The following is a 17,697-nucleotide window of genomic DNA, read 5'->3' on the forward strand; positions in this document are numbered from 1 at the left end:
CCTTACTTGTTTTTAATATATCAAAATGCGAAAGAATGTGAGCATTTCACAATTGCGTCCCATGACAGACCTAGTGTCGTATACTAGTTTGCTGGATTCAAGCCATACGCATCTAGACAGTTACTTCTGAAATTCTCGAAGACCTCAGCTAGAAGTATAACGTCAATCTTGAGATACAGATCAGAATACTGTCCGAGAGTTTATACATTGAAATCCTCCCATACTTTTTGAGCATGATCAAAGTCTTCGTCAGAGATGTGAGTATCGTACTACTGAAAAAATCTTCCTTTGGAAGAGTCTATGAAACGTATATTCATATCTGTGTCATCGACGAACTTCGTGAAAGATATGTATCTCTCCTTAGTTTGCGGCAGCAGATATAGATATATCTTTGATGTATAATAAAAAAAATAATAATATAAGTAGTTGTACATACGAACGCACGTATAAAGTGTGTCACGTCAGCCTACCAAAACCTAGACTGGCCGGTCAAAGCAAAACACGAATATCACGTCGTACAAACAAGCTACCTTACCACGGTAACAGGGGCTGTTACGCGGTAGGCATAACAGCTGGCAACTGACACGTGCGGCTACAGAAAAAAGGGCGACGATCCTGAATAAACCAGGTCAAATAAGGGGAGACTCCCCGGGGCTGCCGGATAATAAGGAAGCCACAAATCTCTGGCAACCAAACGAAGATAAGTAGAAATCGATGCCACAATGAGGAAAATTACAGCAAAGACAACCATTGCAGACGGCCAGGCTAGAGGACGCGTCACTCCCGTTGAGACACACACCCTCCCAAATTCCTGATTGGCTAGAACCTTCCCTATGCTTATGCATTACCCTCATCCCTATAAATACCATTGGAGAGCAAGGAGGAGCATCTTTCGGATTCCGGAGTTCTTACTGGTAGGGCGAAGCTCTGCCCAACTCGCGACTTAAAATATTTTTCCGTAATTGGACTTAGATTCAGAGCGTTCGCCTAGTTTTCGGACTTAGTCGTATTTCTGCCTCAGACACGAGTTCTACTTAGTCGAGGTCCTATATCTTATACCATTTATAATCAGACAAGTTGAATAAATCATTTCACTTAACTATTAAATCTTGCGTACAAATTACTCCATTCAAAACTCCGCGATCTCGAGACGAGCTAGAGCACCAGAACGAGAGCAAGCCAGCCAGTCGGTAACTACAACTCAGCACTTTCGAAGTAAGTTGTTTGTCCTTATCCTTATTCATACGTTAACGTCAGTGTCGTATGCAACGTTATTGTGTCAGTTCATGGAGTCGTATCTTAACCTTTTCAATATATTTGGAAGTCACTCTGAGTCTCGTCACTCCGTGAGCTATCACTATGGCATCGTCAGTAGAGCTACCGGTTAAATTGCGCGCTTTTTTACCTTTTCCCTAGCCAGTATCGCGTGAGCGAACTGTGCTAAATAAAATGTCTCATTGACTCGGAATTGGTATTTTTAACGTGCGAGTATTCGCTCTGTGCGGCCGCCCGGGCGTAATAAGTGTGTGTGTGTGTGTGTGTGTGAGAGAGAGAGAGAGAGAGAGAGAGAGAGAGAGAGAGAGAGAGAGAGATAACTTACTCTTCAGTGAGATGATAATGATCTCGGATCTTGTAATCTTTTGGAGTAAATGGGTTTTCACATATGTGACGAGTCCTGGTGAATTCTAGATTTTGCTGGTAAGTCAAATATCTCCAGAGCGACAGCATAGAGATTGCTAGAGTAGCTCTTGTAAATGAATAATGAATCATTATAGCTACACTTAATAAAATATCCTACACTATAGGGCTTATGCTGTTGGTATGCGCGCTTGTGATCTTTGACTAGTTCCAACAAGCACTCGAAGTCAGCGTATACCACGAACGGCACTCTATTTTTGTGCACAAAGTTTATAAACTGCAATACACTGTCCCTTTTCTTTGGAAGCACTACTTTGTAATTATTCAGTCTTATACAATCCACTGTATGCGATGTCAATTTTTCTTCAGAGTAAAAATAGTGAATGAAATGATCACATACGTGTATTTTACTGCAGTGTGCACTAAGTTGTCTCATTAATAGCCGAGAAAGATTTTTAATCCAGACATAATGAAAATGGTAACATTTCACAGGCTCTTTCTCTTCTTCATCGTCGTTGTCGTCGTCGTTGTGAAAGCTTTTAACGAGTAGCAATTTCACATGTTTATCCTTCTTCTGCACAGTCAAGTGTCGAGGTAAGACAGTGTACTGTTCACCCTTCTTCTTTAAAAAATATACATTGACTGAAATGCCATTTTGTCTCTCAAACTTCGTTATATTCCTCGGATCCACGGGGAAATCAATTCCATAAAAATTATACTTGTCCGTGTGCTGTGTATAAGACGAAACTCGATGTAGATTACTATCAACGGGATGTACAGCCCACAAGATTGCCCACTTGAAACACTTATTATCATTCATATTTATACCATTTATACAGGCTTTTTTGTTTTTGATCATTTGCGGCAAATCGATGTAAGAACTACCTTGCAACGGACTGTACTTGTTAATTTTAACAACTAAATTCAACACCGTTCGCAGAGTCCAGTCCCATTCTTGCCCTAGAAATTCTTCAGAGTCCGCATCGATACGTTGTATAACAATCGACCTAAACCACTCGTCCAAGTCCGTGTTTGAGTGTATTGGAATTGCCTTTGTATTAAAATATTTTATGTCCGATATCTCTTCACCATTTTTCGCATTTACATATGCAGCATCAAACATAGTATTCACTTTAATATTATAATCTGTTGCAAGAGCCTTGTTCACTTCTGCAACGAACTGCTTCCGCGCATTTTTCAAAAACTTGGATATCTCCAGGTGTTTGCGATTCGTGATCACACCTGTTATTATCCGATTTTTGAAAGCATTTTCAACGTTGTCCTATTTCACGGATGGAACGTTCACTTGATTGTTCACTACGTCAACACCTACACCAGCTACTACACATTTTAGTTTATGCTCGCGTAGAAAAAGCACAGCACTTTTTAAATGAGCAGATTGCAGTTTTTGTTTTTCTGCTACTGTCATTCGTAGAATATGCAAAATCAATTGTGTCAGCTGTGGCCGAATCACCAAGATCTAACCATCTTCTTATGTTCTCAGGGGTAGTGTCACCAGCTAACACGTTTAGATAGCACTTCCATAGGTGAAGAGATGTTTCCTTGAAGTACTGCGCCATGATGATGTTGATTATACTCAGGAGAGAGAAGTCTTAATCTCAAGAGAGATTGAAATTCTCAAGCTCCGCAGACTGAATGATTTGTCTCAGTAGAAACGTCGTCTTTTATTGAGATTCGAATAGGAATGGGGGTAGTTAAGACACTGTAGAAGGGGTAATTAGATTTGATTAGTTGCAAAGTTTGTGAAAGGGGAAATTCGCGAAGATCTGCCCTAGCGAGAAAAATCACGTGATTTATCATACGATTAAACACGTATTATATCACTTGAATTCTCACGTAATAAATAACGTGATTTTTCACATGACTATTTAGCGTGATTTCTCATGTGATGATTCACGTTAAAAATCACGTCAGAAATTACTCATAAAATTCAAGTATTTGTTTTAACTAAAATAAATTATTTTATTTTTACTATACAATTACGAAAAATATGTTTTTTGATGCTAATCCAACTTAATTAACCGCAAAAAAAACTGTCCTAACCAAGTATTGAACCCCGGTCTTCAACTTCACAATCCATTATCTTACCCACTGAGCCATTTTTACTTGTCTTAATAATGATGACTTGCAGATCATATATAAATCTAAATAATATATTATTTGCGTGTACAGACTCTCTGCTGTTATCCGATAAAATAAGGAAAACAATTTTATTACTTAAAATAAAAATTAATTTATCAAGTTAACATACGTTTATAGCACAGTGTAGCTAAAATACGCTGTTAAGTCATGCTTATCTGTGACTAAAGTAGTTCTTTTTTGCACGGTGTTTATCACACTCGCTATGCTCGCGCGCTAACCTCACGGTGCAAATATATATAAAATTTTATACGATACTCTTGACTTAAATGGTTCAGTTTTACACGGCGCTTAGCGCCCTCGCTACGCTCAGGTGCTAACTGCGCCGTGTAAAAAAGAACCATTTAAATCACACGTATCGTCATGTACTATTATTTTGTGTTTTAATCCTTATAAATTGTAGTGATTCTTCTATACTAAATAATATATACTAGCTAAAAACTCGCTCGCTAACGCTTGCTCGTTCTATTTTAACATTGATTCACGTTTTAAATATATATATATATATATATATATATATATATATATATATTCCATAAATTTGATGATAATAGAAATATGAAACAAAAACAATAATAAAAAAATATATCAATATTTAAATATAATTTCATTTTAAAATCAAAAGTAATTGCATTATAACATTAAAACATAATACTTATTATTTAAATGTATGCGATGTGATGTATTAAATATAATACCAAAGGGATTCCATTTTATTTACCAACCTTGACGAGAAAAATAACGTGATTTATCACACAATCAATTACGTGATAGATTGCTTGAATTCTTACGTAATGAATTACGTAGCGTGATTTTTCACGTGAAAAATCATGTCAGAAATCATTCATAAAACTATTCACAAATCTCAAGTCATCGTCTTCCTCTATTATATTAAAATGTGTCTGGTAGTCTCTGGCTATAAGTTCACTTCACCCCCAAAACTACCCCTCCTTGGGGGTTGGGGTGAACAGGAAGTTCACCGGAAGTAGACTCGAAGTTGACCGGAAGTTGACCAAAAGTGATCGGAAAAAATACAAAATTACCGGCAATGAACCAGAAATATACCAAAAATGAACAGGAAATAACCAAAATGATGCATATATGCTGAAGTACTCTTAACCCATTAAAGCCCATGCTAAGACTGGTTAAGATAGCGACAAACAAACTGTGCTATCCTTTGCATAAGTGAAAAATAAAATATACGTATTTTTTCTTATGTCATTTGCAATTGATTATAACAAATTATTTAAACAAATTACAAAAAAATTTATAATTTTCAAAATCTGAATGCGGGAATCGATTCTGGAGGTAAAATTGAGACGAAAACCTATATAACACTTTTTTGTCAGAGTTCAATTTGTTAGTGTAATGTAGGAAGAAACATTCGGCCTCCTGAGAGTGTTTCATAAAATCGTATAGAATGAAGCTAATTATTGTATTTATCCATCAATATTCACATGAATTATTGTAAATATGTTCGGTGGGATTGAATTATTGTTCATTGTCGTGTCCTACTTTATGACTTTTGCAAATAGGTATAGAACATTTCTCACAAAACCATTCCGTTCTTGTCCGACATGTTGAAATTCCACATTTCCTAAGACTTCCATCTTTCATCACGTGTTCTTGGGATGAAGGTTCACTCTGTTTCTGTCGTTTGGGGGGACGTTTGAAAGATAACTTGTCAATATAATATTCACAAACATCTTGAACAATATCTTTGGAACCTTTTTTTTCGTCTGGATGTAACTTATTGTAAATTACTGTAGCGTTTGCTAAGGATGCTTGGATGAGTCGTAATACAAGGCACCATGTCCATTTCTTACTTCGAATTGTAGGCATCAAAGCATTACAGTGTTGATCATGTAGATCGACGCCACCCATGTGTTGATTATACATAGAGAAACAATGAGGAAAAAGAATAGATTTTTTCGATGATTCCTGCCATCTCTGCATTTCAACTTTTGGTTCATTCCCATATTTCGAAGAGAGAATCGATACTGGCTTTGAGTCCATAACTGTAATATAATTCAATTTTGAATTCACTTCATGCATTGAAATAGTGTATCCTCTTTCAGCTTTTTTTGGCATTTCGACTTTCACTTTCACACGATTATGCCGAACAGTTCCTGTCGCCGATAAACCATTTTTTTTCAAATGTATCATAAGATCTGGGTTCGTGAAAAAGTTATCAAAATAAATATGATATTTTTTCAGTTCTTCTCTTTGTGTTTTTTCTAATAAAGTCGAAAGTAACTTTATCACCACTCGAGACCCTAAACCAACGGCAACTAAAGGATTTCGTTCATCGATTCCTGATTTACCAGTGTAAATATCAAGATCATATTACCCATCAGAAGAACAGAGTGCCCATTCTTTTATTCCAAATCTGATGGGTTTATTCCATATACATTGCTTGATACCAAACCTACCAAAGTATTTTACCATTATCTCATCTATTGATAAATTATAGTCAAAGAAACCAAATTGCATACAATTCTCACGAAACATATCATACAGAGTTCTAACCTTCCAGACTTTATCATTTTGATCAGTGTCTTGAAGTTTATAGAATCGTATGTTCTTTTTTATGGCAACGAAATTATTTCTAGACATAAGTTCCGCAATTACTGGACACTGAAGGATTCGCTTTTTTGACCAGTAATCATGAATACTTTTTCTAGAATTGAAGATAGTAATCATTATGATTGTAATGAATTTTTCTAGATCATCCATACATAAATCAAAATGATTTTCAGAAGTGGCTTCAATGATATGGTTTTTCATTGATTTCGAAAAGAAAACCTCAAACAACTCCAAAGCATTTTTGGATTGCAATTATTGAAATAGGTGAAATATTAAAGTTGCTCTCGACATGAGGAGAAATATCATTCAAAGCATCATTTTTCCAACTGTACTTATGATTCGGTTCCAACAATTTTTGAGTACTTGTGTATGTACTTTTAACATGTTCGTAAGAACCTGATGGTAATTCATTTGATAATGTATCTTCATTTGGATCACCGTCCCAATCTCCATCTGAACTTTCATATTCATTAGAAATGAATGCTACATCAATATGTTGACCTTCATCACTATCAGAATCTTCAACTAAATCTGGTAGATCTCTAATTCTCCGTCTCGGCATTATCAGTGACGTTACCAATGTAGAACAAAATAAAATCTAAAAGTTTTCCGAAATTATTATTTCAAAGAATAGATCCAATGTATGAATGTTTTCAACCGTTAGCCCGCCACTCAAACGTGATCTCTAACACGGAAGGATTTCTGAAATGAAGTAAACTTATCCAATTACAGTATAAGATCACAAAATTTATCAGTAAAAAATACTGATATGATTCCACATACCATGCAAGAGAATGAAAACACTTATTTGTCAATAGTTTATTTCTACATAAAAATAACAAATTGAACTCTGACAAAAAAGTGTTATATAGGTTTTCGTCTCGATTTTACCTCCAGAATCGATTTCCGCATTCAGATTTTGGAAAATTATGAATTTTTTTGTAATTTGTTTAAATAATTTGTTATAAACAATTGCAAATGACATAAGAAAAAATACGTATATTTTATTTTTCACTTATGCAAAGGATAGCACAGTTTGTTTATCGCTATCTCAACCAGTCTTAGCATGGGCTTTAATGGGTTAAGGGGTGAATTGGAAATAAATCAACAAATATTAATAAAAATTTTACAAAGTTTGAAAAGTATTATTAATAAACTATAAATAATTTTGAAGCCTTTCGTATACATAAATAAATAAATATATATCTATACACACACACATACATACACATATTTTAGTGTTAAAATATCAAAATATTTTAAATTATGCACAATTCTAAATGTATCTTATACTAAAAATTACATCAATATAATTCATTTTAAAAAATGTACATTAACATAAATATTTAACACAGTATACAGTTGAATACACTTCAACGTTAAATTGACAGTTAAATTTGAATAATAAGTATAGGCTATATGAAAAAACAAATCAATTATTTTGTCATCTATTGATCTATTATCAATAAGGTATTATAGAATATTATACTGTTTTAATCAAATTTTCGTTTTAATGAAGTTTTTTTGCTATTTTGATTTAATAAATATCCAATGTCATTGTTATCCACATCCATCAGTATGATTCTCTTAAAATGATGATTACAATTATTAGTTGTTTTATCAGCTAAACTTATTATTTTATTACCTATATTATTTTTTAAATTGATTTTTAGCAATTACTTTTTCTTTATGTTAGCTTCTAAAAGAATTAATGATTGCTGTTTATAGTTAATAATAATATAATATTATAATATTAATTATACCAAAATATAATTTAAATTCCCGTAAATTTTATTACGTGAGTAACGTTTCTTATAATTAAAATTTGAGCAATTGATTCAAAATAAATTTTATTTTTATGATATTTTAATATTTGAAAAAATGATAAATTTAATGTATCATACATTCTAATCAAATGCTCTCGCATACTAATATTAAATTGAACATTGCAATGGGCAAATATTAAATACAATAGCGACTGCAAATGCTATAGCAAAAACACCGCAATCATAATAATCAGCCTGATACTGTAATTGTTCAAAAGATATGCGAAAATTATCTTTATTTAGAAACAGCCTATCAATCAAAATTTTATGATTATTATCAAGACATTTTTTGTTAATACTATCAAAAATTCGTATTACGTAGTTTTGTACCACAAACAAATCCAGTGTCTGTTTGTACTTGAACAAGAAAAAAGTATTTGAATATATATTATTTGTCTACCAATAGGTAGAATATTAGACAATTGAAAATTAACTGCAGATTGCATATCAAAAATCGAGTAAAATTTTAAAATGGTGTTGAATTCAAGTATATGGTTATCATTTAATTGACTTACAGAATCAAAATAATTTCTAATTTCTTTTAAAATAAGTACATCCATACTATCATAAATGTATCATAAATTGTCGTACAACAGCAAATAATCTATTTTTCATTTTCATTTTCACCAGGTATTCGTGCACTAATTTATTGGTTTAAGTGATTTGCAGCATGAATTTTTGTACCTCTTTTTTAAACAAATGTCACATCGACAGTGACGAATTGCTGTAGACACTATAAAATTTTAATAAATAACAAAATCACGTCAATGTTCTCGCCAGTAATAAATAACTATATGCATAGATAACTTTTTTAATAATATAAAAATTTTATGTTGCTTACTAGATAATAATGAGACATCATATTTTTCTATTTGTTTGCTAAAATTTTAGCGTTTTTATTTTCATGATAATCAGCGATTAAATAATCAATTTAACTTGGCGGCAAAAATTAAAAAAAATTAAAGCATGAATGGCAAAAATTAAAAAACTGAAACTATGAAATTAAACAATTTCTAAAACGAAAATGTTGAATTGAAATATTAGGAAATATAAAATAAGAAGAGTTTAGAGTCTTTTTGTTTTAAATTTAGAATTAAAAATTGACTGTCATAGTTGTTTAATATTTTCAGTTTAAAAATTTTACCTTCTATTATAAATTAATCCGTAATTTTCGTGCTTCAAATCTTTATTATTTAAAATTTTTAATTTCACCCCTATTAGGAATTGACATTAGGAAAAAAGATCTTAACAAAACTTGAATTTTATTACTATTGCAATGTATAATATTTTAACCAAGCGACCTTAGGAGTGAGGTGAATCGCACTAGTTAATATAAGGAGTAATGGGTAAGATCCTTTTCGAACTAACTATTTAATCGTCTGTAAATAATTTTCAAAACTGATAACACTAAAAGAATCTAAAGGACCGAAACGCAAAACGTCTTCTGCAAGATGAAGAAGATTATGCACATTAAAAATAATGTGAGTTTCACCGAAATGCTGTTTCATTTCATTTACATACCACACTCCCACATCTTAACCTTGACCATTGTTCCTTTGTGTCCCCGTTCCATTTTTTAACTCCCCAATATTCCTCCTCTCCTAGCTTTTCCTTACATTCCTTGTAATTCCTACAGAAATTTGACTTTTCTATTTTACTCCAGTTCCTCTGTATTTCCATAAAATATTTATATTTATATTTAAATTTCCATTATCCTTCTTTACTCCCCTTAATATAATTTCTACCGGTAAATGGTCAGACTCTATTCTCTCTCTAACTATCACTTCTTCTATTACACTACCTTTCTCGTTTTCTCTTTCTACCACCAGGTCAAGCACTGAGTAACTTGTCCCTCCTATGAACGTTTGTTTCCCCTCCCAATCCCCCTTTATACAACCATTTTTTATTACGCATCCTACTTCTTCATAGAAGTTTACAAGCTTCTTCCCCTCCGCATTAACAACTTCATCGCTTGAGTTTCTACTTCTTTCTTTTTCCCCTTCTTTTCCTATCTGCCAGTCTCCTATTCTCGCATTAAAATCTCCTGTTATAATGATCTGTTCTCCTTTCTCTAACATTCCTTCTGTTATCTCTTTCAACTCTTTCAGAGCCGCATCTATTTCTCTATTTATGTACACTACTATCACATTTAGTTTTCGCTCTTCTTCTAAATCGATTCCTCTTATAATTATTCCATACACCCAATCCTCCATGCTATCCGTTTTTATATTACTCTTAACTCCTGCTGACACTCCCCCCATTCCTCTCCCTTTCTTGTTCAGTCTTATAGCTGCTTTGGCTTTCCACTTGTAGATTTTCCCTAATCTATTAATCCAATCCCTCTCTCTATTTTTTTCTAGCCACGTTTCTTGCAACGCTACTATTGTCTCAAATTTCTCTAGGTACTCTTTGGCCTCCCTCGCCTTACTAATTCCCACTACATTCCATGACACTATTTGTATCCCCTCCTCCTTCTCTCCCTTATTTCCGAAATTTCCGAAACCCCCCTTCCCCTGCTTCTTCTATCCTACCCTTCTTCTCGCTCCATTCATACCAACACCCATTTACTTTTATTTTCTGATATCCTACCGGCGTTTCTAGCCCTCTTCCCCTTTCCTCTTCTGCAATAATTTTTAGCCAATTTTGTATCTCCTTTTCTCTTTCCGTTAGGTCATCTTCTATCCACACATTCATCCCTTTTAACATGCCCCTCTTTCACATCACTTCTATTTTATTTTCCATAGACTCAAACTCTACTACTAATCCACCCCCTATCGCTCTCACTTTCTTTATATAAATAGCCTCATCTAGTTTTTCTTTTATAATTCCCTTAATTTCCTCTTTTATTCTAGCCCCTACCGTTCTTACTCCCCTAATAAATATATTTTTCTTTCTGTTTTTTCTCTCTGCCATTTCCCATTCTAATTCTCCTTCCCCTAACTTCTCTGGCATAACCTTCAAATAATCCCTTTTTATATTTCCTAGACCTCCTCCCTTATTATTATTATTATTATTCTCTTCCTCGCTGTTTTCAATATTTAACTTGCCCTCTTCCTTTTCGCCTGCTCCGTCCTCGCGCACCGACTCTTTTTCCTCATTATTATTATTGTTATTTTCGACATTCTGTTCTTTTCCCAATGTGTCCCTCCCTTTTTCTAACAATTCTTCTATCACTAATTCAAGCTCGTTCATTCTGTTTTTATCCACTATTCTTTCTTTTTTGTTGCTTTGAATCGATCAATGTGATCTAAAGTTCGCGTTTTTCTAACAAAATCAGAAGGAACTCTTTAAAAGCAACATATGCATTATTCAATGTTTGAAGCCTACGTTTTGCATCTGCACCACTTGTACCATAAAAGCTTATCAACAATTTAATATGTTTTTTTCCTACTCCCTCATCTAGTAAGTGCATTGGGTCGAGAGGAACTTGTTTTGTTAAACTTATTATTCCTTCTAAAGGAGAAAGTAAATTTTCATATTGAGGGGGCACATTTTTTCTAAAATTTTCATCTGTTCTCCTATCAGAATCATTTTCTAAAAAAACGCTCCTATGCTGTACAGTTTTTCCAACTTGTTCGCATTTTCCACATCGACTGTTGTGAGGAGGAAAACACATAACATAGTTGCGAGCAACAGTATCAGCAGCAACACATTTTAAAAGAACTTTATACACTTTGTTATTGTACTCAAATCCGTCATCAGATAATTGTATATATTCTAAAATTGTAGTTTCTAAAAACAATTTTACATTTGGTGGTTTTCCTTCTCCATGAAAAATCCCTGCTACAAAAGGATCACATGATCCTCCGGGATAATTAGCAAATTTAAACATAATTGGCCACACTTGACTCGATGAACTTTTAGAAAGGGGCAGTCCAGCAATGTTAAGTACAAGAGAAATCACTTTGGGGATCTTACTTTGGTCAAGCGTTCTAAATTGCTCTAATAAACCCTTTAGTAACCCATAGTGTGCATAGCTACCGGTACCCATACTAGAAAAAACATGTGTCTTTGGAGTACCTTTTAATGTTCTCGCATCTAGAGGTAATTCATGATGGCCAGACTTTTTTAAACCATGCAGGAGTCTAGTTAAAGCTCTATCTCTAATATTAAATGAAACTGACCAATTCCGTAAAAAATCTTTCAAATTAAACGATTCAAATTGATAACTTTCAGACGACTTAATAGACAACTTTTCTGGGAAACATTTACAGTGGAGGCTAAAATTAACCCGAATATCTAATTGATAACTTGTCGACAACTTTTGGATGACTTTGCAGCTAACTTCAAAGAGATAAAATTCGGAGATCTCTGAAGGTCGCCAGTGTTTATTGGGTTTTGTATAAAATAGTTTCATGAAATTAGAACATTATATTGAATTAAAGTTATATCTTTCTAAATATTGAATTAATAATTTTTAAAGATATAACTGTAATTCTATCTACTGTTGCAATTTCATGAAACTTTTTATACAATAATTGACATGATAAAAGTATACAATTATATAAATTGAACAATTGGTTTTATTTAGTACGTTTGTAATTAATCTTTACCAAACGGAACGCCTTACAAAAATAATACATTTTATAAAAAATAAAAAAATAATAATACAAACTTAATGAAAGTAACATTGGCCCACTGTTATCACAGAGGATCTCGGAATACATTGCATCAGGCAAATTCGGCTAGTGACTTTACGACAGCATAGACATTGCGCCCACGTTTTTTCACACGCGATGACTATTATAGTACGGCTTTACTTATTCATTCAGTAACTCCCTTTCTCGACGCTCGATTTCAGCTTGTCTCCTGGCTTGCTGTTCCTTAGCTCTCTTACGGTCCCCTGTTTTTGTAGCCATTTTTGTACACGTTCTTGAACAGCAACGTCGAATTTCTTTTTAATAAATTCTAAAAGCAAAGAAGTATAATTAATTTGTATTAATAGAAATAAAGAAAGAAAAATCAATTAAAATTATTTCTTCCATTAAAACAAAACGATAAAATATAATTAACTTATTGGCTATGAGTTTTGGAAAATTATAATGACTTATTTTGCTCTTGTTGGTTTTTAGGATTAACCAAGTACAATTTTCTGCCAAATCATCCGTCATTATATCTGCCAGAATGGTAGGGACTAACTTCTTGTAATCGTTTCCATCATATGAACTAATTTTCTGTTCCTAAAACATAAAATGTGTATTATAAATTGACATGTATGCATGTACAAAAAATGCTGTACAAAAATTAATTATTTGCATTGCAAATTGGGATCTCATTTGCCGATGGACTGGATCAGCCGAATGCTGATCAAATTCTAATAAAGAATGCCTGTCGTTGATTGGCAACATTTGCAATGTATCAAAAATTGGTTCCTCCACTACATTATTAGCACGTGGACGTCGGTCGACTCGAAGCAAATCGTCAAGTTTCATTTGCATTTCTTCGTAACCCTGTAGCATATACAGGAAAAGCGTACGGCAAGAAGCTACACATAAATATTGAATAATCATAAATATAAATTCAAATTCAATATAAAATTTTAAGAATCAAACGCTGTAATTATACGTACAACAACATATGTCTTCACGATGCTGCAGCTGTTCCAGTTGTAATAATTTATCCGCATTGTTTCCAATAGCCCTCCGTCTTCGATCATGATGCATTTCCCGTCTATGAATGTCATTAGCTTCTACAGTAGCTTGCTGTCTATCTTAGACCTGTACAATTTCTTCTTGTACTTGCACATCTTGCTTTCATCTGCCTTCTTGGCGGCCTTCTTCGTCTTCTCCAGATTTCTCGCCATCTTCGCCAGCTTCGTCGTCTTCGCCGTCTTCACTATATTCGCCGTCTTCTCCGTCTCCCTCTTCTACATTTTGCTCTGCAATTTCTTTTTGCTCGTATGAGTTATCAACCATAGGGACATCTTTATTTTTTTACTAAAATTGATTCTTCATTGTCCTTCAATGCACGGGGTGGTGAAAATACAATATCGGTATCTGCAAAACATCAAAGTGAATTAAATCATGCAAGACAGATAAGCACATCGTTACTCCCTACGAAGACTAGCACAACAGGGTGTCACGATATAATGAGAATTAGATTGTTATAAAATGTTGGTCTAAAAACAGTATTTATTTCTTACCCATTAGATCAGTAGATGAATGAAGAAGTTGTGGTGAAATCGCTGTTAGTTCTAATGACGCGACTTCTGTATCAGGTACAGTACTGCTTTAATCTACAAATTCATGAAAAATTGGCAAGCCGTTGATATTGAAAGGTTTATCTGAAATAGATTAAATATAGGGTTACAAATTATATTTTTTGCAGATGGAAGTAAACCGTTGGCAAGTGTTTCAGTTGATTTTGAATTTAACTGTTGTTGTCCAGGAAAAGAACGGTGTACTGGGTTGACATTTGCAGATAGTAAACCGTTGGCAAGTGTTTCAGTTGATTTTGGATTTAACTGTTGTTGTCGAGAAAAAGAACGGTTCGCTGGGCTGACATTTGCAGATAGAAGTAGTCCATTGGTTTCTAATTTATTTTCCAAACTATTTTTCAATGCTGTAACAATATTTGATTATTAGATATATATATTTTAAATAGTACTAAGTAATTAAAATAAGTAAGGATTAGAATGGTAAATAATAGTATTAACATGATAATAAAAACGAAAATAGATTGATGACTTACGATATCCCAATATTTTTTGCATTCGGCGACCAGATTGTTTTTCAAATAATTAAAATTTTTTCGATGCCTCATGTACACCCTGCAGGTTTTCTTTTTGAATCAATTTGAGAAGTCCGTTGTCATAGAGATCATCGCCTTCTTTTGTCACTGTTGAGGAAAGAATAAACAAAAGTACAATCCATATTCTTTGTCTCAGAAACTAAAAGAATTATAATTTTAAAGGATTAAAATTACAACCTTTCCGTTTGAGAATCGCTGGTTTATTTATTTATTTTTTTTTTTTGGAGCTGACATCTGAAAGATAATTTAAAGTGCAGATAAATATGACAATATGTATAAAATAATATTCAATTTTTTGTCATAATTTGACTATAGTTAGTCAAGTTTGAAACGATAACTAAAGTCTCAAAATTTTCAAGATAATGATGACTAAAGTATGTGCAAGTAATTTAAATAGTTAAATTTTTTATGATTAGGTTACAACAAATTAAACTTTTATATTCTTAATAAGAACAATACTTCCATCCCTAAGATAACAACAATTATTCGGTGTTGAATTCGTCAAAACAAGATTGGAGAATTGTATGCTCTTATGTGGTCGCGAATATCCAAGAGGCAACTTTTGGGCAATACTATTCTTCAAAGCTGAGAAACCTTCAGGAATTAAACATTTTACGGTACAAAGATGAGACCTTTCATTAATCCTATTCATAATTTTAGGTAAAACATTTTTCTAACTAATCTTTTAATAATCTGTAAATGATTTTCAAACTCTATGACGATAAATTTATCCAATGGTCCAAATCTCAATACGTCATCAGGAAGGTGAATTAAATTATGCACGTTGTATATTATATGATGTTCACCGTATACATTTTTCATAAAATCTACATAATAAATCAACAAATCTTTTGCATATGCATTATTTGTAATACATTGATCAGGATCATATAATATACGCAGTGCACAATTCAAAATATTAAAATGAAGCATCAGTTCATTTGGTACATAATTTTGAAATACAACTGGTCCAGTATAAAAAATTACTGTACGGAGTTCAGTAGCTTTGAATCTCTTTAATTCGTTGAAACTTCGTGATTTCGAATGTTACAACCCAATTTGCTAAAAAATCCCTGAAATTAAACTCTTCTTCTAAATTATCATTATTTATATTAAAATTTGATTCTTCGTTGACATAAGCTTCATAATCACTATCAAGATCATCTTCTGAACTATTAGAGTCATAAGAACACAAGGAAACGCTACTGAAATCATCAAAGTCTCCAAGATCTCTACTACTGTCTAAACGAAATGAAGAACTATGAGCCTCGGTATCTTCCAAATCATTATCTAAAACTTCTCTATCAGACTCAATATCATTGCCTCCCTTCTCTATCGACAAATGATTTGGAAACTCAACATTAACATTAGATGGAGTATCACTTATATCTGATTGACGACTACAATTCTTTGAGGCTGCTATATCAGAAGTATGATTTACACTAATAATACTATTATTATTGCTTATCAACTGTTGTAAATCAATTTCCAAAACTTTAGAGAGACGTCTTTTCTTTTGTCTATCTGACAATTCAAACAACGGTTTCCTATTTGACATTATGTCTAATCTAATCCTTATTTACTATATAATAAAAACCTAATATATATAATAATAATCCCTAATCTTATTAAGTGTCTAATATAAATATATTGCATTAGATTCACCTTTGTTCACATAAAAAGAAGAGAGCGAATACCCTTGAGCTGCGCCTGCTGACCCACTCTGCTACTCAATATACTGCTACTGATGATCCGATTCACTGCCAATATTGTTTAAAACGTAATTACAGCTACAGCAATCGATGTTAACTGAAACATGTATAAAAAAAAAACAATTAATTATTTTGACTGTAGTTAGAGATTTGAGTCTGTAGACAGAGTTGAGGTTAGAATAGGATGCTACATGTACTGTTAGAAAAATAATTGACTTATGCATATTACACTTTATTACAATAATATTTGGAGCACTATTACTTACCCAGAAAGTTAAAAATATAATTAAACAATCGAGTTTACTGCAAAATCGTTGTACAAAGTCAGTGCTCCAAAGCCTAACCGACACACTTGAGCAAAGGAAAAACTTCTAAATTAGCGCCTCGCAAAGAGCTCTTATAGTCTTCATTCTAAGATTTCTTGGAAAAATATACTACTCTTAGAACAGTTATAAAAAGTTGTCGCGAAGAAAACTAGGAGAAATCTCACAAGCTCACAAATAAACAGATCGATAAGGCGCTCCGTCTGGAGCTCTGTCTGGCGCTCTGAAAGTTATCTTTTTTTACCTTGACTTTAGTCCAAGAATACATCCATTGGAAAGCGGCGAAAAGACGTCTATAGGACAACTTAAAGATCACTTATATGCGCGCTTTCGAGTAATCTTTATGAGCTCATATAAACGATAAATTTAAGATGCCGAAAACTTTTTTTCGATAAGAGCCCTAAAATAAATTGCAAAAAGTGTTCTTAAAGTGATCTGTAATGGAGTTGATTTTGGACAAAAATATTTGTCTTTGAAAAAAACGACCAATTGATGGCTTTCAGAAATTCTTAAAGTAGTCGAACAAAAAATAAGTTCTAAGATTTTTAAACACTTTGTTAACTATCTTAAAGCTATCAATCAGCTTTTGGAAAATCTTAAAGCAGTCTTCCGAAAGACAGGTAATAAGATATTACAAATTCCATAGAGTTATCTAAAAGATATCTATTTGACGTCTTTTAGAAATTCTTAAAAAGCTCTTAA

At 32.9% G+C, this 17,697-nt stretch overlaps 1 long non-coding RNA gene across 2 annotated transcripts; it reads right to left on the reverse strand.

Annotated features, from left to right (window-relative positions):
- Positions 1-12,715: 12,715 nt before the first annotated feature.
- Positions 12,716-17,205, reverse strand: LOC116416245. 2 transcript variants are annotated; one of them, XR_004226742.1, is made up of 9 exons: positions 16,939-17,205; positions 16,626-16,769; positions 15,138-15,194; positions 14,901-15,047; positions 14,585-14,771; positions 14,353-14,493; positions 13,780-14,206; positions 13,224-13,695; positions 12,716-13,118 (listed from the first exon to the last, which is right to left on the reverse strand). It is a non-coding gene; the product is annotated as an uncharacterized LOC116416245 (long non-coding RNA). The 2 variants fall into 2 exon arrangements; XR_004226741.1 differs by having other exon boundaries at positions 14,353-14,445; positions 14,520-14,771.
- Positions 17,206-17,697: the final 492 nt, after the last annotated feature.

The sequence above is a fragment of the Nasonia vitripennis genome (genome assembly GCF_009193385.2).
Source record: "Nasonia vitripennis strain AsymCx chromosome 2 unlocalized genomic scaffold, Nvit_psr_1.1 chr2_random0002, whole genome shotgun sequence".
NCBI lineage: Eukaryota > Metazoa > Arthropoda > Insecta > Hymenoptera > Pteromalidae > Nasonia > Nasonia vitripennis.